This window comes from Ovis aries, chromosome 4 (genome assembly GCF_016772045.2).
Source record: "Ovis aries strain OAR_USU_Benz2616 breed Rambouillet chromosome 4, ARS-UI_Ramb_v3.0, whole genome shotgun sequence".
In the NCBI taxonomy this organism is placed as follows: domain Eukaryota; kingdom Metazoa; phylum Chordata; class Mammalia; order Artiodactyla; family Bovidae; genus Ovis; species Ovis aries.
The window spans coordinates 14,808,902-14,835,169 of record NC_056057.1 but is presented as its reverse complement, the minus strand read 5'-3'; the positions used below and the strand labels follow the sequence as shown (position 1 = coordinate 14,835,169).

General features: G+C 36.6%; 1 non-coding gene across 1 annotated transcript; it reads left to right on the top strand.

Annotated features, from left to right (window-relative positions):
• Window positions 1-907: 907 nt before the first annotated feature.
• On the top strand, window positions 908-24,472 carry LOC101119038 (SEM1 26S proteasome subunit). Its single transcript, XR_006059591.1, has 3 exons — window positions 908-1,081; window positions 19,290-19,383; window positions 24,275-24,472. It is a non-coding gene; the product is annotated as an SEM1 26S proteasome subunit (transcript).
• The last annotated feature ends 1,796 nt before the right edge of the window (window positions 24,473-26,268 follow it).

The following is a 26,268-nucleotide window of genomic DNA, read 5'->3' as shown; positions in this document are numbered from 1 at the left end:
TGTCAGTCGCTTAGTTACATCCACTCTTTGCAACCCCATGGCCCGGGCTCCCCTGTCCATGGAATTCTCCCAGCAAGAATACTGCAGTGGGTAGTTACTCCCTTCTCCAGGGGATCTTCCCAACCCAGGGATAGAACCCAGGTCTCCTGCATTGCAGGCAGATTCTTTACCGTCTGAGCCACCAGGGAAGCCCAATATTGTATACTACATATACACATATCATCATAAAGTTATATGTAGTTCACAACTATATTTAAAATAATACTCAATATTTGAAAATTTTTAAATTACATATTTAGAACACCATAAAATCTCACATGTATAGAGTTTTACATAGTATTCTAATACCTTGTAAATTAGTTATTACATACACATATACACAGCACACTGTTTAGCAGGGTATTTACCATAGCTTTCGCACAAGACAAGAAAACTGAACAATGAAAAAGCTTGAAGATTAAAGGCAGGCAAACAAACTTGCCTTTGGATTGTTTAGCACTACCTGAGTGATGCAGGCTATTCTTTCTGAATCTGAATTTTCTGTGATGTGGAGACATTTCATTTCATGGTTAGGGAACTGGTTTAAGGATGGAGTTAATCTAATTTAAGAACCTGCACTCGGCCGACCTTTGACGAACTTTAGCCGATACTTCATCCCTCAGCCTAAACCAAGTAACGGTGTTTATTTTTTCCACACATTATGAGCCTTTTCCAGTCAGGGAAACCTACCCTGTTTCTCAATTTGTCAAGTCAGAGAGTCCTGGTAAAATGGTAAAGGCACAAAACAATCCATCTTTCTAACTCTGAATAACTGCTAAACCCTCAGGAAGCGCTGGGCGGACCTCCAGTATCCCAGCATTCCTTGCGTTACCCGGTTGCTCTTCTCCCGTATCTCTATGGTAGAGTCAGCCTAGAGGCGGCAACGGCGGAGGCGGCTGTGGTGAGGAAGAACGAGGGCTCGAACTTTCCTACTGGCCTGAGAGCTTTTGGGCTCCTGGGGTCACGATGTCAGAGAAAAAACAGCCGGTAGACTTGGGTCTCCTGGAGGAGGACGACGAGTTCGAGGAGTTCCCTGCGGAAGGTAGGCCGCGGCCCCTGGGCCTCGTGGACCGTGACTCAGGCCTCCGAGTGGAGGCTGTGCGAGTAGAAGGGCCCGGCCGGGGGGCGCCGGTGGGAAGTGAGGACCGTGCTATTGGGACTCGAGGCTCTCTGCTCGCTCGACCCTTCACGGCTGGCTTCGGGACGGAGTGTCACGGTGGGATTCACCTCAGCAGTGAGGCTAAATGTTCTGTTTCCTCACTGGGAGGAGCCCCAGTGGCTCCCCAGCCCAAATCCGGGGTGGTGTGTCCTATTGCGCTTCAGCTCGGTTACCCGCCACCTCGTTCGCATCTACGGAATCTCTTTTCCCTTTATTTATTGTTGTCGTTACTGTTATTATTTGTTTTAGCAGTCTTCCTTTGCCTTGAACCCTTCCACAGTTAAATTGTTCCTAGTTAGACCAGTGCTGCTTACTTTCAGGATTTCACACATGAAGCCTGTTGAGTAGAATGGGAGGATCAGGTGTTGGTGCTTAATACCCGTCATTGCCTTTCTCTTGTTCCTCATTCATTTTTGATCACTTAAAGTTTTAGGATTTATAAAATCCTAAGCCGTCTGCATTTTTGTTAGCTTCTTGGTTGCCAAGAGGAACTTTAGTTATCTCATTGTAGGTAATAGCAAATAGGTAACAGTGATTGAATGGTTGCTTGTCTTGAGTGTTTTGCTTGTATTAACTTAATTCATTTTCACAAGTCTAGTAAGTAGTAACTGTTATTAACATTTTTCAGATAAACGAACAGAAGCTTAGAAAAGTTAAGAAACTTGCCCAGTGTGGCATAACTGGCTCGAAAAAATGGACAGCTGGTTCAGTTGACACTAGCACTCTTTAACTCTTTAGCCCTATTGCTTCTGTTTGTTCCAGTTAGATTTCCAAAATTAATTGGTTTTTATGGACTAATTGTTAGGCATAGGGTAAATATTTGTCTCCTAATGAAAGGAGTGGCTTTTCTGAAAGTGGTAGAGAATTGGGGTTGATGGTGAACAAATCTGTTACATTAAACAGTTACTGAGTCACCAAAATCTTCCTAAGTTGTACTCCTCCTGTGCATAAAACCACATAGCTGTAACATTTGTTATTTTTATTTATAGTGTGTTCTGTTTAGTGGAAGAAGACATTAGAGCCTATACTACACAAACTCATAAACTAAAAAGTACATTTATTTTCAGTTCTGGGATTCAGTTTGTATTGTTTTTTGTTTTGGTAGTGGATTTTTCTGTCCAGACATATTTTCTTGATCTCACTTTCAAGTTGGTTCATAATCCTTTAACTGTTAGCTGCCTGGTAGAAAATTGGCTTATTGAGATTAGTATCTGCTTATAACTCAAACTTAATATTTGATATAGTTAGCGTTTATTCATTGTTTATCAGATACAAGATACAATATTAGGCACTTTATCTACATTTTATACTCTTAATTTTCACAACTCTAAGGAAACTGAGGCTCAGAGATTGTAAAAGCGTGTCATTAAGTGATTGTCAGGATCTGAAAGGTCTTTGAGCCCCCAACCCAAACAAAGTTCAACCTAAATCTCTTAACGTTTAGCAAAGTGCCTGGGACATGGTAGATGGTCAGTAAATGCTTGCTGAATGAATGAACCTGTGTTTAAGATAAGTACTTGAGAATTGACTGCTTAAAAAGTATGGTGGCTCAGATATTAAAGCATCTGCCTACAGTGCAGGAGACCTGGGTTTGATTCCTGGGTCGAGAAGGTCCCCTGGAGAAGGAAATGGCAACCCACTCCAGTACTCTTGCCTGGAAAATTCCATGGACAGAGAAGCCTGGTAGGCTGCAGTCCGTGGGGTTGCAGAGAGTTAGACAGGACTGAGTGATTTCACTTTCACTTTTTCAAAGATAATTGTGTACCTGATGATACATATGATGTTTCAGCAACTTTGATCAGTTTTTGCAGAATATGTTATTCTTGTACTAAGTTTATGTTGTGAGCATCAATTTATCCAAAATATTGGTAGTTACATACGTTTAAAAAATCTTATTAAAGTTAAAAGGAAAAGCAAAAGAATTTTTTTCCCTCTAAACAGACTGGTTTTCTCTCTCACAATAGACTGGTTTGTTAGCATTAGTAACTCATCATTTATTGGTCACCTTACAGAAAATTTATCATCTTCAGGTTTGAATATGTAGAACTTAATTCATTCAGTAAACTTTCTGTTGAGAATGAGAAATAACATTTGAAATGCCTTTGCATGTTCAGATTTTTGTATGTTCTCCAGCTTATATTTCAAACAGGTAAAGTTAGAGAAGTACTGTTCAAAGCAGTACTTTGAAACTGGCCCGCTTTGAATCTTTCAGTATTTCAGTTTTCAGATCAGCTACTAGTGCCCTGAATTACTTTCGAGTCTTTTCCTTTCTTTGGAGATTCTTTTCCTTGTGATTGTGTTTATGGTAAATATGCCATTGATAAACTTGCTAGCAGGTAATGCTTAAAATTGCATATAATCATCTGTGTGGTTTGGAGGAGGTCTTACTTTCAATGGCCTGTTGGGTTCTATGCTCCAGAAAGTGGATGATGTCCATTATCTAGGGTAGCTTTCTGTTAAGAGCCTGTTTCATGAAAGCCATTACTGAAACTGTATCTTTGGTTTGACTAAAGGATTGTAGGTCTTTTGAGGGTGGTGGTGTTTCATCTCATTCTGGATAAGAATGTGTTTGGTAGGGTGTCAATTCAATTATAAGGAAAGGGAATTTCTATTCTAGAAAGGAAACTAAAATAAGGTGTTTTCATGGAGACTTCTTTATTTCTTCTGAATAGGTCTTCTTCAGGGTGAGATGTGACATGTAGGGTGATTTTCTGAAGGTGCAAGGAAACAGATGCTCCTTTTTATACTTTAGAATGAAAATAAAAATAATCCAATGAGATCTAATTAAACTGAAAAGCTTCTGCAGCAAAGGAAACCATAAACTAAACAAAAAGATTACAGATGAGAAAATATCTATAAATGAAGGGACACACAAGGGATTACTCTCCAGACTATTTTAAACTTTAAAACTGTGGATCTGTATTACATTGTTAGTCCTCAGGATTCTAATTGGTGGATATGTAATCTGGTCATAAACAGGAACTGTTAAAAATCACGTTTAGGATTTTTGTGAGTTCTGCAGCTTCTTGACTATTTAAACTGCTTGAGTATAGGCTTTATTGGAGGACTTTCTACATTTTGAGAAAGATCATAATAGTTTTGGAGGCTTGGAATGGTTAGAATTTTAGAACTGGAAAGCAACTTAAAGTCCAGAGAACCTAGCACTTGTTAAGACCTTATATAGCTAGGTTAGTAGTAGCAGCGTGGCGCCTAAAATTGAACTACTCTGTAATATATTTGAAATTTTAAACAATCTTGCAAATCAGACATAAAAGCTATTAAAATATTTTCATTAATCTCATTTCTCTAACAGTGAGAAGTGGGTGTGAATAAAAATGGGAAGAGCAAGTGGGCCTTTAAGTTCTTTTATTCACTTCTTCCTGTGCCAGAATTGAGAGGCTTTTTTCCCCCTTTTTTGAGGGAAAAGAATATTTAAAATGAACCTGATTTTGCCTTCAGAAGCAATGATGTTTATAAGAAAATACTGTTATGCTTAGTAGTCTGTACCTTTTCTATAAATCAGTGGAACTGCTGTGCTAGCTGAAGCAGACTGTGTGCTAAGTTGATTCAGTCATGTCTGCCTCTCTGCGACCCTATGGACTGTAGCCCGCCAGGCTCCTCTGTCCATGGGATTTACCAGGCAAGACGACTGGAGTGGATTGCCATTTCCTCCTTCAGGGGATCTTCCCAACCCAGGGACTGAACATGCGTCTGGTGGTTCCCTAATGCTAGTATTAGCATTGTGGAATAACTGAGGCACTTTGGCCTGTGCCTAACAAAATAGGATATCTTACAGTGTGGTTCTTAACCAGGGGAGTATTTTTGGATATCACATTCACTTGTCTAGTTAGAAAGTAAAATAACTGTTAGCATATAGTGGGTAAAGGTCAAGGATTTTAAACACCTGCTATGCATAGACCAGTCTTGCACAAGGAGGAGTTATCCTATGAAAAATGTCACTGAGAAATGCGTATGTGAACATTGGATACCAACTGAGCTAAATCCTCAACAAGAAGGTTCCTTAAAATCTTAAATGTTACAAGTAGATACAGCTAGTACCATGCCAGTTACTATACTAGTCAGTTTACCTAGAACCAGAGGGGCTTTGGTATAGCGGACACATAAATTAAATCACATTTAAATTAATTGCATGGTAGTAGCAAGAAACATAGAATTATGTTAACTAATATCTTCCAAGAAAAAAGATAAATAATAGTGAGGGACTTCCCTGGTGGCCTAGTGGCTAAGACTGAGCTCCCAGTGCAGGGGGTGTGGGTTCCATCACTGGTCAAGAAACTAGATCCTGCATGCCACAACCAAGAGTTCCCATGCTGCAACTAAAGATCCCGCATGCAGCAACCAAGATCCGGCACAGCCAAAGAAATAATAATAATAAAAAGAGTGGGCCATGCCTCGGCCTTTTATATATATATATATATATTTTTTAATATAATACATGCTAAAGTATGTATGTGATTTCTGTACGTGGAAATCATATACAAGAAGAAAGTTTTGAGCCCCACGATGGAATCTAGGATCAGACTTAGGTTCAGAATCCACCATTCATCAACTTTTAACTTGTCAACTTGTAGTAGTTACTTTAATTCTTTAAAATATTTTTTCAGCAGAATATATAGGATGATTGTATAAGTAGCTGTTTATTTAAAAGTTAAACCTATAGAAAGATATAAATTTAAAAGTGAAAGCACTGTTTCTCCTGCTTTCCCCAAAAACAACTCCCATGCTTCAGTATAACCAGTTAAACGGTTCTTTTAATATCCTTCTAGAGTTTATATATGAAATATATGTGTGTGTTTGTGTATTTCCTCACAAAGGACAGTATTTTATAAACTGTTTTTCTACTTGCTTTTACGTTATATATTTTGGACATGTGTCACATTAATATAAACATCTATCTCATGCTTTTTAATAGTTGTGTTCTACTAGTCCATTGTATGCACATCAAATCTATAAATATCTATTGCTATCTAGTGATTTTAGGTTTTTTGTATGCTTGTTTTTATGTTGTTTTTTTCTGTTACAGGATATATTGAGGTAAATATTCTTACGTCTTTGCTTTTGTTCTTATTTGTAAGATAAATTCTTAGAAGTTGTTAGGTCAAATAATTCATTTTTAATTTTGAAATAGTTATTTTAAAAAATTACAAACTTACAGAATAATTGAAAGTATAACACAAACAACTCCCCCCGCCCCAGCTACTTGAGAGTAAGTTGCCAACCTGATGTTGATCACCTCTACATATTTTAATGTGTATGTCCTACAGAGACATAACCTCAATACAATATACAAAATTGGAAATTAACACACAGCTGTATAACTATCATCTAATCCACAGGTACCTTTCAGGTTTCTCTAGTTGTAGTAATATTTTGATTAAAATCATGGATTACATTCAGTTGTCTCTTCTTCTGTGTACCTCTTTTTCAGTCTACAGCAGGTGTCTCTTTGACTTTTATGATTTTGATATTTTTGAAGGTTATAGGCAAGTTATAATATGTTTCTCAACTTAGATTGGGCTCATATTTCTATATGATTAGATTTAGGTTCTATACTGTAGTAGGAGTATCATAGTAGTGATATTGTGTTTCCATTCCATCCTATCAGGTGGAAAATGATAGTTATTCCAACTAACGTGGAATAGTTGGAATAACTATCCAACATGATAGTAATCAGTTCTGTTCTACTAGTTCATGGTATGCACATTAAATATTCTATAAGTATTTATTGATATCTAGGTGGTTTTAGATTTTTTTGTTTGCTTGTTTTTATGCTTTGTTTTTTCTGTTACAGAATATATTGAGGTGAATATTCTTATATCTTTGCTTTTGTTCTTATTTGTAAGATAAATTCTTAGGATAGTTGGATAGTTATTCCAACTATCATTCCAACTATTAACAGTGAAATAAATTAACACTAATTTATCCCATTGTTGATAATCTCTTTATTAAGTTAGTGTCTGTGATTCTTTTCCATTGTTAGATTACACATTTTCCCTTTGTAATTAATAGATATTTTACCGAGAGGGACTTTGAACCTATGTAAATACAGTTTTCCACTCATTATCAGACTTTCAGTTTATTCGTTTGTGTATTTGAATCAGTACAGATTCATGGATTCTCATTCAGTGGGTTATAATTTGTTGCTATTATTTATTTTGATCTTTAGATTGTCCCAAATTTGAACATCAGAAATCCCATCAAGCTGTCTTCTGTGACCTTTTGATGTCACCATCATTCTTTGTGTATTTCATAACATTCTGATACAACAAAGTATTTCAAGCTAATCTTATCTTTTCCTGTTCCAGTCCTGGAATCAGCCATTCCTTTAAGCTGCATTCGTTTTGGTGGAGAATGATACTTAGATGGCAAAGTCTTACCTCCAGTTGTGCTAATGACTTTTGAGACGCTCTCAATGGAAGGAGCTAGGAAATACACAAGTGTGTGTGTGTGTTGTGTGTGTGTGTGTATATATATATATATACACACACACTCTTTTACATCTATTTGTAAGTATGTGCTTGTATAAAACCAGGAGTTCAGATAGATATCTCTAGTTTACAATTCAACACCATAGAGCTCATTCTAGTTCATTCCCTTTCCACATTTGTGACTTTCTTCCCCAGTAGTGAGAAACCTGGCTCCTGTTATCATAAATAATTGTCTCGTGGGCGATTGTCATTCCTAACCAGTGTTTGTTGCCCTCTCCACCCCACACATCCCCTTGTTCTCTCACTTGGGCTTCAACATTTTATGCCAGGCCACTGTCACCTCTCCTTCCTCTAGTCTTAGATGGTTTCTTTCCTCTGTCTTGACTATGACACAGCAACCACACAACACTGCCCCTCCACGGGAATGCACTCCTGGCTCTGCTTGGGCCCTGACGCCTTATTCAGAACCAGGTACCTTTTGAATTTTGACATAGTCTCAAATTGCCATTTACGAGTGTTAGTTGCTCAGTCGTTTCAGACTCTCTGCAAACCCCCATGGACTGTAGCCCACCAGGCTCCTCTGTCCATGGGATTCTCCAGGCAAGAAGACTGGAGTGGATTGCCATTTCCTTCTCCAGCTATAATTCACCTTTTCCCTCAGGTTGCCTACACTCCATATTAAGCATTTTAGTCTTTGCAGACCTGAGGGATGGAAATGGAATTGCATCATTTTGATTTGGGTTTATTTCTTTGAGTGACATTAACCATTGCATTTTTTCTTGAATTGTTACCTTCTTAATCCTCAGTTCCTTCATGTAATTTGTGTATAATAATTAGAGTCATGTAAGGATTATATGATTGTATTAGTCTGTTTGAGCTGCCATGACAAAATACTGTAGGTTGAGTGACTTAAACAATAATAATTTATTTTCTTGCAGTTTGGATTGTGGGAAGTCCAAGATTAAGTTCAATACCTGTTCAACCTGGCAGGGGTTCTCCTCCTGGCTTGCAGATTGTTGCCTTCCCACCATATCCTTACAGGATAGAGAGAGCGAGCTCTTTGGATTCTCTTATAACAACACTAATTTCATTATGGGGATTCTACTCTCATGATTTCATACTACCCTCATTACCTTCTAAAGTCCCCATCTCCAAATACCATCACAATGAGAGTGATTAGGGCTTCAACATATAAATTTCAGGGTTTGACACAAGCATTCAGTCCATAAGAATGATATATTTTCTGTACAGCATAGAGTTTGGCACAAAGTTGGTATTCAGTGAACATTAGTCCCCCCTTTTTTTCTCCCTCCTAATCTTAAGGATTTGGATTTTTGCATGTTTGGTATTTATTTAACTTGAACCATTTGTGACAAATATTTTGTAATTTTAGATGTATCCAAAATTAAGCTTGTTGAGTTTGTAGGTTATTTGATTATTTTTTAGTATTAAAAACTTACTAATTAAAAAACATTGTGAAAAGTTTTTCCAAAAGTACTTTAAAAATAGTTGGTTATTTACATAAAATATGAAGATATATACTGGCACACATTGTTTTAAGAATGTGTACGGGAGATATAAAGAAATACAGTGGAATGAAAAAACCCCAAGTCAAGATACTAGTGCTCGCCAGAGCTTTGTGAGAGGTATGACTCAGGATATTAAACAGTAAAACTACTTGGAAAAACTATTTGCTTATTTATTTAACTTAGTGGAATGAAGAAGTATTAAGCAGTTGTGATTTAAATAGCGTTCAGTGTTACGTAGTAATGTTTTTAAGCATAATCCATTGAAAGATGTGATGAACAGTGAAAACGAGGAAAAAATAGAAGTTTCAAAAACTATACTTATACTCTTCTGAAGTATTAAAAATTCACCAAATACTTTTTTCCCCAATTTTCTGTTCTATTATTGATGTAATGCTTGGTAGAAATAGTATTATCTTTATTCTGGACCCAGATTCTCTTTTTTTACCTCCATCACCCCTTAAGTTTCCTTGCAATGGTTAGCACATAATAAATAACTTACTAATTGGATATATGTTTGTAGAGTGCTTCCTATAAATCTGGCACTGAAAGGTGCAGAATGAGAATGATTCTAGCTGCCATTTATCAGTACAAAGTGCTTTAAATAGTCTTGTGTAATCCCCATAGCAGCCTAATGACAGTTTTATAATTGGGGTTCAGCAAAATAACTTAACCAAGGACAAAGTTAACTAGAAGCTGCACTGAGTCAAATTTGACTCTTTAGGTAGATATTTGTCTTTGAATTCAGTGATATAAATGTCAGTGGAGATACGGATCAGTAAGTTTTCATGCCAGGCTTGCGCTTTTTAGTATTTTGCAGGTGCTTATCCTGTGGGGAGGGCTCCAAGCCTTTCTCTCCCCACCCCCAATTAAACCAGAACACCTTTGCTTTTGACTGTGTTTATCTGTTGGATTTTTTTTTTTTGCTTCATTTCTTTCCAGTGAAAGGGGAATTACTGGTGGTGTGGGGATTAAGCCATTGATAGTAAAGTGCAGCAGCAGGTTAAAAGAAGGGGAAATTATTTCCAGTTGTGTACCACGTGAGGCAGCAACATTTGAACAGAGCTTTCAAAATGTAGAAATGCAGGAAAGGGATTTCCAGAAAAAAAAGAGGAGTAGATACTTGGAGGTAGAAAATCAGTGTGTACGTGTGTTTTATTTGACTGTGAAGTAGTTACACATGCAGGTAGTTTGGGGCCTAATCGTGGAAAGCTTTAAGCCACATGACCAGTGTGGACCTGATCCTTAGGTAGATGAGAAGGGGGGAGGATTGTTTGTTTGATATGTGTAAGTTTCCTTAGGCAATAGGCAGTTTAGGAAAAATTAACCCAGCAGAATGAATTTGAAAGGATAGAAAGAAAGAGTCAGGGAAGCTAATTAGCAAATTGTTCAAATAGCTTAGTTAGGACTAAGGGCCTGTAGTAGGTTGTTATTAGGAAAGAATGATGCAGAAATAGCAAGGAAGCTTTGGCAACTGGTTAGATACAGAGTGTGGGAATAGGAAAAATCAGGGATTGTGATTTTTCACTTCCATGACTAGTGGAAAGAGTGATAGCGGAAAAGATAAGACTAGTTAATGGCTTTGGGGAATTTTATAGAATTAAAGAGAAGTAAAGCACTAATCAACAAAGAGGACCAAAGTCAGTGTGTTTGTAGTGAATCTGATACACACACACACAACATAGATTGTTGTTGTTCAGTCGCTGTTATGTCTGACTCTGATCTCATGAACTGCAGCATGCCAGGCTTCTCTGTGCTTCACTGTCTCCCAGTGTTTGCTCAAACTCACGTCCATTGAGTTGGTGATGCCATCCAACCATCTCATCCTCTGTTGCCCGCTTCTCTTCCTGCCCTCAATCTTGCCCAGCATCAGGGTCTTTTCCAGTGAGTTGGCTCTTCGCATAAGGTGGCCAAAGTATTGGAGCTCCAGCATCAGTCCTTCCAATGAATATTCAGGGTTGATTTGTTTTAGGATTGACTGATTTGAACTCCTTGCTATCCAAGGGACCCTCAAGAGTCTTCTGCAGCTCCATAGTTCAAAAGCATCAGTTCTTCGGTACTTAGCCTTCTTTATGGTCTAACTCGCACATCCATGCATGACTACTGGAAAAACCATAGCTTTGACTATATGTACCGTTGTTGGCAAAGTGATGTCCCTGCTTTTTAATATACTGTCTAGGTTTGTCATAGCTTTTCTTCCAAGGAGCCAGCGTCTTTTAATTTCATGACTGCAGTCACAGTCCACAATCATTTTGGAGCCCAAGAAAATAGTCTGTCACTGTTTTCATTTTTTCCCCATGTATTTGCCATGAAGTGATGGGACTAGATGCCATGATCTTAGTTTTTTGAATGTTGAGTTTTAAGCCAGATATGTTTAATTATTGATGAAAGGAATTATGTTTGAACTTCCTTTTTTAAAAAATGTAAGAAAAATTACAGATGATTATGTAAGTTATCTTGGGCCTCTGTTTCAGATTCTGAACCACAAACAGTTGAAAGTTCACCAGTAGTCTGGTAGCACCATCGTTTAAGACTTGCTTTTGGTTGTTTGCTCTGAAGTTCTCCACTGACATTTTTGATCCTTGTTGGAGAAAATGTAGGTATAGTACAGTGGTATTATGCTGCTTTTGATTTCCTAGCTACTGGGTATGTAGATGTTTTTGTATCATGATAACCTACAGAACTGAAATTTTATTTTAAAAAGTTTGATACATTTTATGCAAGTTAAGCAGGAACATGTGTAAATTTATCTCAGAATGACTAGATATAGTGTGGCTTTATTATCATATTTATGACTGTAATGATGCCATTTGCAACTATTGGTGTCTCACCTATGGTGGTGAATGTACAATTTAAAACTTTTTTGAACTTTCCTTTGTTTCTTTTATATTTTTCTTCTTGTAATGTTCTGTATATACATGCACATTTTTTATTTGAAGGAACTTTGTTGGAGATTAGTTTGTTTATATTCAGAGTAGTTTTACTGTTAAGGAATAAATGAGAGTTTGATGCTCCTGAAAAGTGCTGTAAAATAGAACATTTGCAACCCTCTTTGGTATAAATAGAATTTCCTCTTTACTTTTCTCCAAAGTGGTATACTTCATACTTTGAAGAAATTTCAGAATGTATGTTGGAGAGTGGGGAGAGTAAATACTTTTAAAAACATTGAGAGAAAAACTTTTTCATACTTAAGTGTCAAGGTGATATGTAGATGAAGTATTGGGATCTTTGATAACTATGATTTTTGAAATCTAAAGCTAGTCAAAGATATAATTCTCACTGGCAACTGTGAACAAAGCCAAATTTGGGGCAAAGTCTCAAATAATTTAGGATTGCTAGAAACTTATGTATTAGGCATCTGTTATTGGTTATTTCCAATTCTGACTTCTTAAAATATGGTAATTTTTTACCAGTACACATCTGGAGGTCTGCACACTGAAGTAAACACAGCTGAGGTTATTTAAATGATTAATCACAACCTTGGCAGTGCATTTAGTGTTGAAGATACAGTGTGTACTTTATAGTCATCTGCATAGTGAAGGAGGGCATTAGATATAAATCAGGTATCCTTGTTTAATTTTTATTATTTTGCCCTTAAAAACAAAAGTATTTCTGAGTTTAATGCTTTAAAAGTAGTTAAGATTGCTTGGTTATCAATGCAGTGTTATAATGGAAAAGTAAACACAGTTCAGAGATGTTTTGCAAGAGAAGTCTGCCAAATTCAGAGGTTAATCAGTCACGTTTTTATGTTGCATACTCATTCAGTTGCATTGACATATATTGTAGTTTATATATATTGTAACATGTATAGTATGGAGGGCTTATAAGAGTTGGAAATAAATTTGGGGATATTATACTCTAAACGTTTTATGTAATATAGTTCATTCAGTACATTCCTAGATAATAAAGAAAATCTTTATTTACAGTTTTTGTTTAAAATAGGTTATAGATTCTGGTTTGTCTTTGTATGCTCCCTAGTGTCATAATTATGAAGTACTATATAATAATACCTAAGAAATATAGAGCTATTGTCATGAGTCTTTTTGTGTGTGTGTGTTGTACCTAAATTCTTGCTTGCAATACTGTTTTTTCTCCATTCGTGAGCCAGTTTCTTTTTCTTGGGACTTTATTTCTACTTTCTTTCTTTTCCTTTTCTTGCCATTAAAGTTACATGAAAGGGTTGTAACAGAGAAAGAGATGTGTGACTCTTATGCTAAATGATCATCAGACTTCAACTTGATAAAGTGAAATTGTGCTAGTCTTAAAATTTTTTTAAAGACACTGTTCAGGGACTTCCTGGCAGTCCAGGATTTTAGACTCCATGCTTCCACTGCAGAGAGTGTTGGTTTGATCCCTGGTCAGGAAACTAAGATTCCTGCATGCTGCAGTGACGCTCTCCCCACAAGAAAGATAGTGTTCAAACTAGTATTTCCCATATTATTAGTATGTGAAAGAGTTAAGAATTGGACCTCCTACAAAATAAGTTATCAAATCTTTTATGTTTCTTATTCTAGATTGCTTCTTATCTGAAACAATAAAGTACAAATTAACAGTATTTTTTTAGTCGCTTAAGGTTAAAAGAATTAAAGCCAACTTGAAGATATTTTAATGATACAAGTAATAATAATATTAAATCAGTGTTTTATTTTATTTATTTTTTTTTTTTGGTCATACCTCACGGCTTGTGGAATCCTAGTTCCCCAACCAGGGATTGAACCCAGGCCTTTGGCAATGAAAGCATGAAGTCCTAACCACTGGACTTTCAGGGAATTCCCTGAAATCAACATTTTAAATCATCTCATAATTAGATTAAAAGTTCCTGTGGGCCCTGTATTTTAATTGTTCTCGAAAGGGTAAACTTACAAGAGGTTTGGTGTCTTGGAACCTTAAAGATCAGTTGTGACTTGAGCCTATGTCATCTCTTTTACTCAAGATCATGTATTGTATTCTAATTAATGTATTTATGTATCAAATTAATCAAATCATAATATACTCAAATTAATTTTTGGAATATTAAACTATTAGATATCTTTATAAAGATTCTTTAAAATATTAGTAAAATAGATGCTTCTTTTGACAATTCCCATTTCTATGCTTAACTCAAATATGTTTAAAATCTGGAATTTGAGGTCATGAAATAATGTTAGAAAAAAATCAATAAACATTTTCTTGTAAAATAGTCTTCTCTTTCTCTCTCTCTCTTTTTTTTGGTAGAGGTAATGGTGGTGGTTTCCAAAGAGGGGTATACTATATAGTGATCTCTAAGGCTTTCTCTGTTTCCAAAACTCTGAAATTTTAAATAACCTTCAGTCATTTTATAAAAACTTCAGGTATAAAGCCAGACTTTGCTATTATGATTTAATGAAATGATTTTGTATGAATTTTTTATACTGGACGGTGTTAGTGTAATTAAATCAAGAAACAAAAAATCCTAAGCCGTCCATTAGTACTATTAGATAGCTCAGGGCTATAGGTTATAGGAAGACTGGAGGGGATGAGGATGAATAACATTTTATAGTCATTATTCACTTGCTATAAAAAGGATTTTGGTGTTTTTTAGTTGCCAAGTCATGTATGACTCTTCATGACCCCATGGACTGCAGCATGCCAGGCTTCCCTGTCCATCACCAACTCCTGAAAGTGGCTCAACCTGATGTCCATCGAGTCAGTGAAGCCATCCAACCATCTCATCCTCTGTCATCCCCTTCTCCTCCTGTCTTTAATCTTTCCCAGCATCAGGGTCTTTTCCAGTGAGTCAGTTCTTCACATCAGGTGGCCAAATTATTGGAGCTTCAGCATCAGTCCTTCCAATGAATATTTAGGGTTGATTTCTTTAGGAGTGACTGGTTTGAACTCCTTGCAGTCCAAGAGACTCTTAAGAATCTTCTCTAGCACCACAGTTCAAAAGCATCAGTACTTTGGCAGTCTGCCTTCTTTATAGTCCAGCTCTCACATTCATACATGCCTCCTGGAAAGATGATAGCCTTGACTAGATGGACCTTTGTTGGCAAAGTGATGTCTTTGCTTTTTAACACACTTGTCTAGGTTTGTCATAAAAGAGATAATGGATTGCATTTTTCCATTATAAGTTCAACATTCAAGAATTTGAATTTCTGTGATTTGAAGTGGCTTATTGAATTTTAATTAAAGATAAAATCATGAGGTTGACTTTTGGTGATTTAGTAATAGAGAAATATATCTACTCTTGAGCTCCTTTTTAATTTCAAATTTGATCTCAGCCTGCAACCCATACCATCTTAATGTTCCTGTTGTATACTTAATGCTGCAATTTGTGTCCCCTTTATTTTTGCCTTAAAACAGCTTCCTTCTTTCTGAGATTTCTTTGCTCTTAGAAGAACAAAAAGAAAATTTGTATATAACAATTTAGAGAGTAAACAGTTTATTATTGATTGCAATGACAGTATGAGAATAACAGTACTCTTTTATCCTTATACCTAATGATTAACTCTTAACTAAGTCAGTTTGCTTGTTTATAAATGTTCAGAAATGTTATTATTTAATCTTTAACCCTGGAAATAGATCGTGTTTTGTGTTTTTTTTTGTTTTTTGGCCAAACTGTGTGGCTCCCAGGACTTTGTCCTCTGACAAAGCATGGAATCTGTGCCCTCTACAGTGGAAGCACAGGGTCGTTAACCACTGGACCTCCCGGGAAGTCCCTCGATACACTTTTTTTTTTTTTTTCAAATTTGGTTGCATTAGCTTTCTGAGCACTCTTCCCATAGACTGAAGGAAATCCTGAATGTGATTTTCTTTTCTCTTAACTTCTTAATCTGTACTCACTATGAACTATAGGTGGATCCATAAACAGAATAAAAAATTTCAATTTGAAAGGTACTTCTCTAAGAAAGGAGAACATGTAAGGGTATCTCAAGCCCAGTCAACTTAATTTTGAGGTGTAGTTAATATTTAGTATTGTTGTTAAGGACCTCAGAGAATAGTAATAGGATTTGAATTTAGATCATTAAAAATATTTCCTCCTTGAGAATAATAATTATTACTGGAATATACAAAAATATTTATGCAGATAAAAATCAGTATTTTCGATTATTGAAAGTTTACTAATGAATGCCTTATTCACTACCCTATACAGATGATTGAAATACAAGTGAGCACACACATTGCCATTGCCAATACATTTGCCTAAGCTTCCTAGGAACCTGAAATAAATTGCCTGAGAGAAACTTCATCTTTTCAGGCACTGATATCGTAAAGAAATTTCCCACATGATCTCTCTTCAGGGAGCACTCAAAGAGATGATCATGTATTCTTACAGTAAATACGGTTGAGAATTTTACATGACTCATTCACAATACATGATATTATTGATCTCTTCTGTGTTGAAATTTATACTCTTGATTCTACTGGAACCACCCACTGCCCTGAGATTGACCACTTGAAGGAAGAGAACTTGAGAAACGTAGTTCTACTTACCCAACATTTTTTTGAGTGCCTACTGTGAGTTTTCCTGGTGGCTCAGATGATAAAGAATCTGTCTGCAATGCAGGAAACTCGGGTTCAATCCCTGGGTCAGGAAGATTCCCTGGAGAAGGGATTGGCAACCCACTCTAGTATTCTTGCCTGCGAAATCCCATGAGCAGAGGAGCGTGGCGGGCTAGAGCCCATGGGGTCACAAAGAGTCCGACATGACTGAGTGGCTAACACTGTGCCCAGTACTCAGCTCTAGATATTAGAGTTCCAAATTTAATAAAATATGCTCCTACCTGAATGTTTTGAGTAGTTGCTTATGGAAATAGTGGTAGTCATTTTGGGCATCAGTGGAAGATAAGTATAGAGTAGGAAGGACAGAAAAAGACCACTAATAATTCATGATAGTAGTTACTTATTAGAAACATAGCTAAGAACATTTCAATCTTAAAAAAAAATCAATAAGAAAAGGAATGAGTTAGGCTTTTCTTATAAAGCACATACAGATTTTAAGCTATTCAGCAATGGTTCATATTGGTATTTATTTATCATATTATGTACCTAACAAAATATTTTAAATGCCATTTGTCAACATCATGAAAATCCTTTCATGATGAACAGAATACTTACATTTACCTGGTTTTCCAAACCAGAAACTTGGGAGGCATCTTAGCTGTCCCTTCTCCTTCAGCTCTCAAAATTATTCATTAAGTCCTTTTCATTTCAACTCAAAAATCTAGTTATTCTCCCCCTCCCTATTATTACTGCCATTATGTTAAAAGAGATTAGTCCCTTCATGAACTATTGAAAAGTGTTACTATGCTGTGTCCAACTCTCTGTGGCCCCATGGACTGTAGCCCACCAGGCTCCTCTGTCCCTGGCATTTCCCAGGCAAGAATACTGGAGTGGGTTGCCATTTCCTTCTCCAGGAGATCTTCCCAACCAGAGATTGAACCCAGGTCTCCCACATGCAGGCAGATTCTTTACCACCTGAGTCACCAAGGAATCCCTACTAGGACACATTTAAGCATGTGACACATGCTTCCTGTTTTTGGAGGGGATGGGATCAAACAAAAATATGCAAGATCTGATTTAGTTCTTTTGAATCGTTCACAACCAGTTGTGCATATGCACAACAGGTATTGTGTAGCTTAAGAGTATAGAGATAAATAAAAGTTTTTACTCTTAAGGAGCTTTAGATACTCGGAAAGGATATAGACATATAAACTGAGAATTAGATTGTACAGTATATAGGTGTTGTGATAGAGATATACATGTAAGAGGGGACCTTATATCTGAAGGAAGAGAAGAGAGGGAATTAGGAAGGCTTCCAGAGGTGATATCCAGACTGGTTTTTTTAAAAGCTGTTTTTCTCAGATTTTGAAACTTTTAACCCCGTAGAAGTTTTTGAGGGCACAAAAAGGGGTTGTATAATGGGTGAAGGGATCAAAAGATACACATTTGCAGTTATTTAAGTCATGAGAATGTCATGTATAGCATGCTTACTGTAGTTACTAACACTCTGTGGCATGTTTGAAAGATGCTAGGAGAGTAGATCTTAAAAGTCCTCATCACAAGAAAAAAGGTTATATATGCTGGTGATGGATTTTAATTCGACTCATTGTGGTGATCATTTCTCAGTGTATACAAATATCAAATAATGTATGCTAACACCTACTGTTGTATGTCAATTACAATGTTACATGTCAGTTATACTTCAAAAAAGGGGCAGCAAACACCCACATTTCACCAGCTAACATTTTGTCATATTTACTTTGTTTCTATCAAAGCATGATATAATGTATATATGTGGATATATATTATATATATTTGAGAAGCATTTGCAAGTAAGCACAACAAAATGACACTTGGTTCTTAAATATTTGAGCATGCATGTCTTAAAGAATAAGGACATTCTCTAAGACAATTTTACAACCATATTTAAGAAAATATTCTGCTTTTTACTATTTGTGTATGAGTTATCTTTTAAAAAAATAATGTTATTTATTTATTTTTGGCTTTGCTAGTTCTTCAGTACGCATGCCCTTTTCTCTGTCTGTGGTGAACAGGCTCCTCATAGCAGTGGATTTTCTTTTGTGGAACATGCTGGGGTGTGCAGGCTTCAGTAGATGCAGCTCTGGGGCTGCAGAACACGGGCTGAATAGTTGGGGCTCACTGGTTTAGCTGCTCTGTGGTATATGGGATCTTCCCAGACCAGGGGTTAAACTCATGTCTCCTTCATTGGCACTGGCTCACCACTGAGCCACCAGGGAAGCCCTGAGTTATCTTTTTTTTTTTTTTTTTTTTAAGCAGTTTTGAATTCCAGGCTGATATCTTCCTGCTGCTCAACTTACTTTAGTGTTATTGGTGCTGTGTTTTGAACGACTGTGTAATAAGCCTTATAAAAATAAGCCAAAGGAAAAATCAACAGTGAAATATCCTCCTGAAGTTATAATGAATTTTCATGGCAAATAGAATGTTTTGTATTAACTACTATTTTAGATTATCTGCAAATTCAAAAATTGAGAAGACAAGATAGCATCAATTGAGATGTAAAGAGGAAGATTAGATGTTTTGAATTGAGAGATTCTTAAGTAGCAAGTTTTCTGAAGCTTTGTCTTTATGGAAATAATGTATGAGAAATACTTAGCCTCTGTTTCTGTTTTTTAGACTGGGCTGGTTTAGATGAAGATGAAGATGCACATGTCTGGGAGGATAATTGGGATGATGACAACGTAGAGGATGACTTCTCCAATCAGTTAAGGTAAGTTTAAGTCAAAATTTATATAGCTTGGTATTGTAAGTACGGAATTTGTAAAATATATGACAATTGACCTTTGAAATATTTTTGAATTATGGAAAATAAGATACATTGCCTTCATCTCTTGTGTTTCTAAACATGAATTCTTTGGGTAATTGCAGAGAACTTTTGTTCTTTCTGGTCTCTTTATAAAGGTAGTTAAATTGAAGCATATTTGTCTTTTTCATCCTGGTGGGTTAAATTCTGTCAGTGTTAATTTTCTACCAATATTGAACAACTCAGCAGAAATTAGAATCGTGAATTACTCAGACTCAATATATTAGTGATTCTCAAACGGGGATGGAGATTGAGGTGTTGGGAATGTACTTTTTCATATTCATGTACAGTTCAGTTCGGTTGCTCAGTCGTGTCCGACTCTTTGCACCCCCATGAACGGCAGCACGCCAGGCCTCCCTGTCCATCACCAACTGCCAGAGACTACCCAAACTCATGTCCATTGAGTCGGTGATAACCATCCAACAATCTCATCCTCTGTCGTCCCCTTCTCCTCCCGCCCTCAATCTTTCCCAGCATCAGGGTCTTTTCAAATGAGTCAGCTCTTCACATCAGGTAGCCAAAGTATTGGAGTTTCAGCTTCAGCATCAGTCCTTCCAATGAACACCCAGGACTGATCTCCTTTAGGACGGACTGGTTGGATCTCCTTGCAGTCCAAGGGACTCTGAAGAGTCTTCTCCAACACCACAGTTCAAAAACATCAATTCTTCTGCACTCAGCTTTCTTTATAGTCCAACTGTCACATCCATACATGACCACTGGAAAAACTATAGCCTTGACTAGACGGACCTTTGTTGGCAAAGTAATGTCTCTGCTTTTTAATATGCTATCTGCTGCTGCTGCTGCTAAGTCGCTTCAGTCGTGTCCGACTCTGTGCAACCCCGGAGAATGCAGCCCACCAGGCTCCCCCGTCCCTGGGATTTTCCAGGCAAGAACTGGAGTGGGTTGCCATTTCCTTCTCCAGTGCATGAAAGGGAAAAGTGAAAGTGAAGTCACTCAGTAGTGTCCGACTTCTAGCGACTCAGTGGACTGCAGCCTACCAGGCTCCTCTGTCCATGGGATTCGTCAGGCAAGAGTACTGGAGTGGGTTGGTCATAACTTTGCTTCCAAGGAGCAAGCGTCTTAATTTCATGGCTGCAGTCACTATCTGCTGTGATTATGGAGCCCCCCAAAATAAAGTCAGCCACTGTTTCCAGTGTTTCCCCATCTATTTGCCGTGAAGTGATGGGACCAGATGCCATGATCTTAGTTTTCTGAATGTTGAGCTTTAAGCCAACTTTTTCACTCTCCTCTTTCACTTTCATCAAGAGACTCTTTAGTTCTTCTTCACTTTCTGCCATAAGGGTAGTGTCATCTGCATATCTGAGTTTATTGATATTTCTCCCAGCAATCTTGATTCCAGCTTGTACTTCCTCCAGCCCAGCATTTCTCATGATGTACTCTGCGCATAAGTTAAAGCAGGGTGACAGTATACAGCCTTGATGTACTCCTTTCCCTGTTTAGAACCAGTCTGTTGTTCCATGTCCAGTTCTAACCGTTGCTTCCTGACCTGCGGTCTGGTATTCCCATCTCTCTCAGAGTTTTCCCAGTTTCTTGTGATGCACATAGTCAAAGGCTTTGGCATAGTCAATAAAGGAGAAATAGATGTTTTTCTGGAACTCTCTTGCTTTTTCGATGATCCAGCAGATGTTGGCAATTTGATCTCTGGTTTTTCTGCCTTTTCTAAAACCCACTTGAACGTCTGGAAGTTCAGAGTTCACATATGGCTGAAACCTGGCTTGGAGAATTTTTAGCATTACTTTACTAGCATGTGAGATGAGCGCAATTGTGTGGTAGTTTGAGCATTCTTCGGCATTGCCTTTCTTTGGGATTGGAATGAAAACTGACCTTTTCCAGTCCTGTGGCTACTGCTGAGTTTTCCAAATTTGCTGACATATTGAGTGCAGCACTTTCACAGCATCATCTTTTAGGATTTGAAGTAGCTCAACTGGAATTCCGTCACCTCCACTAGCTCTGTTTGTAGGGATGCTTCCTAAGACCCACTTGACTTCGCATTCCAGGATGTCTGGCTCTACGTGAGTGATCTCACCATCGTGATTATCTGGGTCGTGAAGCTCTGTTTTTGTACAGTTCTGTGAATTCTTGCCACCTCTTCTTAATATCTTCTGCTTCTGTCAGGTCCATACCATTTCTGTCCTTTATTGAGCCCATCTTTGCATGAAATGTTCCCTTGATATCTCTAATTTTCTTGAGATCTCTAGTCCTTCCCATTCCGTTGTTTTCCTCTATTTCTTTGCACTGATCGCTGAGGAAGGCTTTCTTATCTCTCCTTGCTGGAACTCTGCATTCAAATGGGTATATCTTTCCTTTTCCCCTTTGCTTCCCTTCTTTTCACAGCTGTTTGTAAGGCCTTCTCAGACAGCCATTTTGCTTTTTTGCATTTCTTTTTCTTGCTGCTGCTGCTGCTAACTTGCCTCAGTTGTGTGCCACTCTATGCGACCCCATAGATGGCAGCCCACCAGGCTCCCCTGTCCCTGGGATTCTCCAGGCAAGAACACTGGAGTGGTTTGCCATTTCCTTCTCCAATGCATGGAAGTGAAAAGTGAAAGTGAAGTCACTTAGTCGTGTCTGACTCTTAGCGACCCCAGGGACTGCAGCCTACCAGGCTCCTTTGTCCATGGGATTTTCCAGGCAAGAGTACTGGAGTGGGTTGCCATTGTTTTAATCCCTGTCTCCTGTACAGTGTCACAAATCTCCGTCCATAGTTCATCAGGCATTCTTTTTATCAGATCTAGCACCTTAAATCTATTTCTCATTTCCACTGTATAATCATAAAGGATTTGATTTAGGTCATACCTGAATGGTTTAGTGATTTTCCCCAGTTTCTTCAATTTAAGTTTGAATTTGGCAATAAGGAGTGCATGATCTGAGCCACAGTCAGCTCCCAGTCTTGTTTTTGCTGACTGTATAAAACTTCTCCATCTTTGGCTGCAAAGAATATAATCAGTCTGGTTTTGGTGTTGGCTGTCTGGTGATGTCCATGTGTAGAGAGTTTATAAATCTAATTGGTCTCCACCTCCTGTCATGAAGGAAGAGAGACGCACAAAGCTGAATGAATTTGGTGACTTACTACCTAAATCTTAGATTGAATCTTGGGTGTTTTTTTTCTTGTTGTTGTAAAATAAGGGAGAATGAATAATCTACATTGATTTTGTTTAAAGGCAGTAGAAGTTACTGTTTAAGATACTACATCCATTTTAAATAAGAAACATGTGAAGGACAGGTATTACAATCTTCAGTTTTCTGGAGTGGGGGAAAATGGAAACATTTTAGTTAAATTTAGGGAAGGAAGGGATAGAATCAGAAACTTGTGCTGATCTCTTGACTCCTAATCCAGTGTTTTAGCACCAGCCCATACCATCCTCTACACCTGAGCAGAAGACAAAGATGATTCATATGAATAAGCTCTAGCGTTAATATTATTCATGGACGTTAGGTCAGTATTTATATTATAAATACCTAAAAATTTTTAAGAAGTGAAAGAGTTTGGGGAAATGAATAACATATATCATTCCTACCATGTATTTTTTTTTCCTAATATGTAATTTTTGCATTGCATTTACATTAGATTGTGTGATAGTGTCTAAGCTAAATTATGCTTGAGAACTAATGTCTTTTTATCTTAGATATAATGATATAGTTGTGCACATTAATCATACTTAACATTTATACAGTGTTTTATAAATTGGCCCTCACATAATTTTGTTGTGAACTTTTATAAAATCTAAATTGCAGCAGATCAGTTCCTGGTGATACTTGGAATGGTAGTTTAAATAACTGAAATTGATTATACGACTAAAAACCTTTTTATGCAGATGTTTATACAATGCAGATCAGCAGGACTGAAATTTCAGGCTGAAAAAATTACTTACAATTGTAAAAAGTATCTTTTAAAAGTGTTTGTACCAGTACACGTTTTTGAAATTTTTATCCGTATTTAAAGTTAGGAAAGGGAAAGGAGATGGTGGAACAAATGGAGTGAGTAGCATGGAAGCATATACCGTATGTAAAATAGATAGCCAGTGGAAAAATGCTGTATGACTTGGGCAGCGCAGACCAGGCTCTGTGACATCCTAGAAGGGTGGGAGGTGGGAGGGGGAGGTTCAAGAGGAGGGGGACATATATGTACCTGTGGCCTATTTATATTGATGTATGGCAGAAACTAACACAATATTGTAAAGCAGTTATCCTTCAGTTAATAATAAGTTAAAAATGAAGTCTTATTTAATATTTTGTATTACTGTATTTATTTTGCTTACATATAATTAATACAGAATAATTCTCACACACCCTTAAATTTGCTTAATAACTTTTGGTTAGGGTGATACATATGTCAGTGTGAAAAGTAATCTCTTTATTCTTTATGTATAAATAACAGTACGATTATAAAAATACCTGAAAGTTTGGTAGCAGTGTCTCGTGTTCTTAGCCATATGGTTAATGATACTCAAAGTTTATGCTTTATATTTATTATGAACAGAATAATTACATAGTATTTGGAAAATATCACTAATTCCCTCACATTTCTTCCATAAATAGATTTATCAGAAAAATAAGGAATAAAAAACAGGTTTATTAATGGGAAAGCAAAGTTGCATTGTCATTATGTTGATACACATCCAGTTTCCTTCTTAAGGACTAAAGTAAAACTATTTGATAGTATTTTAAATTGATGTTCAGGCTGTTAGCTCATTTATTTATTAATTGTGTTATTTTTCAAAATCTTGTTTCTTTATCATGAAGACTGCCTAGTGATATTGTTCTTTTGTCTTTCTTATAGAGCTGAACTAGAGAAACATGGTTATAAGATGGAGACTTCATAGCATCCAGAAGAAGTGTTGAAGCAACCTAAACCTGAACTGTTGACTAAATTCTAGAACAGAGAACCCAGGATGGGATACTTAAAAATGTTTATTTCATTACCTGCTTTGATTTATTTTTGTTTTTGTAACGCAAAAAAATAAATGTTTTGATCTAATTTTGGTTTGGTTCAGAAGTCTTCATCTTTTGACTGTAATTATTAATTTTCTCATTGTGCTTTTTTCAGAACTTTATTATAAACAGCAAGATTTTCTTGTAATGAATTTTTTTTTTTAATGTTAACTGAGGCTCTAAGAGGTTAAGTGATTTTGAGGCTAGAATTCATCTGATTGCCAATTCAGTACTTCTCTTAAACCACGTAGATTAAATGTTGGTCTTATTTATAAGGTACTTCTTTTAAGTTACATTTAACCTTAATTTCATCTTTATTTTGAAACCTTAGGCATTTACTGACATTTCTAAGGTGACCCTTCATAACCTGTGTTTTTAAAATATTAGTCATTTTAAGTTGCTGTAATTAGTTTCTGAGCCATTAATAATATTAATAGTTGATAAAATATTATTAGTACTTAACATGCAGAGTGGTTTGACCACAGTTCTAAGAATGATGTCTCTGTCAAAACTGAGGAAGTGGACTCAAGATATTTTGTTAACATATATACATTCTTATATACTACCTAATAGATTCAGTTAGTACAATTAAATTTCTGCACGGGGTTACTATTGCCACATCAACTTTTGTGAGTGGGGAGATTTAATTTGGTAAAGGATTCTTATAACATTCAGAATGCAGCTAATATATATAGCTTTTATTAGGAATATTTTCAAATTTTAATGTGTTATTTGTTTATAAGTAGAATCATTGGTACTCTTGAGTAGTTTAAAATCTAAAATTTATGTATCATGAGATAGTATTGACATGAAAAAGAGGGTTGGACACTTGAAATATCATTTGAGGTGTGCCTTGAAATTATTTTGGACATAGATAATTTTATTCTTCTAAGACAAGCATGCCTCTGCTTTGTCTACTAGATGGAACTACTAGATGAACAGATGGAATAAAGAATAAGAAAGAACTTTGGAAACTATTTTTCAAAATGATATTTTTAATCATATAATGAGGCACAGGCAGCCATACTAATGTAGCCTGTGAAGAAATCTGATGTACGTGTTCTCAGTATTATGATCAGTGATTACAAGGGCATCATTAGACTCCATGTCACCCTGATAGTGTCAGATTAGTACACAGAGGGATGGCCATCTCCTATGCCTTGCATTTAAATTGGTGAGGTACAGTTTTGAAATTTCATAGGATTTGGACAGAGATTTTAAATGGGTTGCCTCTAGTTTCTCAATGTTTTATTCTTAATAAGTTTTCAAAATTCAGTTTAGGTGGCTTTCTCTGAGTACCTGATAATTGGTATTTGGCATCCGGATGATGAAGCACATCAGTGGTTGAAGATTAGACCAGCCAGACAGCTGAAGAAAGTTCTGTTTATGGATTTTATGGTTAGTTGATATTCTTTAACTTTGGATCTTCACAGTGAGTCTGTGAAGCAAGCAAGAAGGGCCTGTTTATTGTAAACATTTTATCAAATAGAAAACTGGATCTCACAGAAAAATAAGAGGTGAAAGGGTCCCTGGTTGCTTTTGAATTGTCAGATATAGACTCGAACCCAGGTTTTTAACCTTATAATTTTTCATAATCACTTAATTTTAGTTGAATCATTTTAAATTAAAACTGTAGGTATAATAGTGGTCCAGTTTTTTGTTTGTTTTTTTAAAAGAGTTTTACTCTTCTCTTTTTTCTAAATTTTATCTGTTGTTTGGCCACACTGCAAATCCCTGCGCCCTATAGTGGAAGTGTTGGAATCTTAACCACTAGGCCACCAGTGGAATCCCTGATGGTCAGTAATTTATATCAGGCCTTGGATTAGTCATACTACTACCACT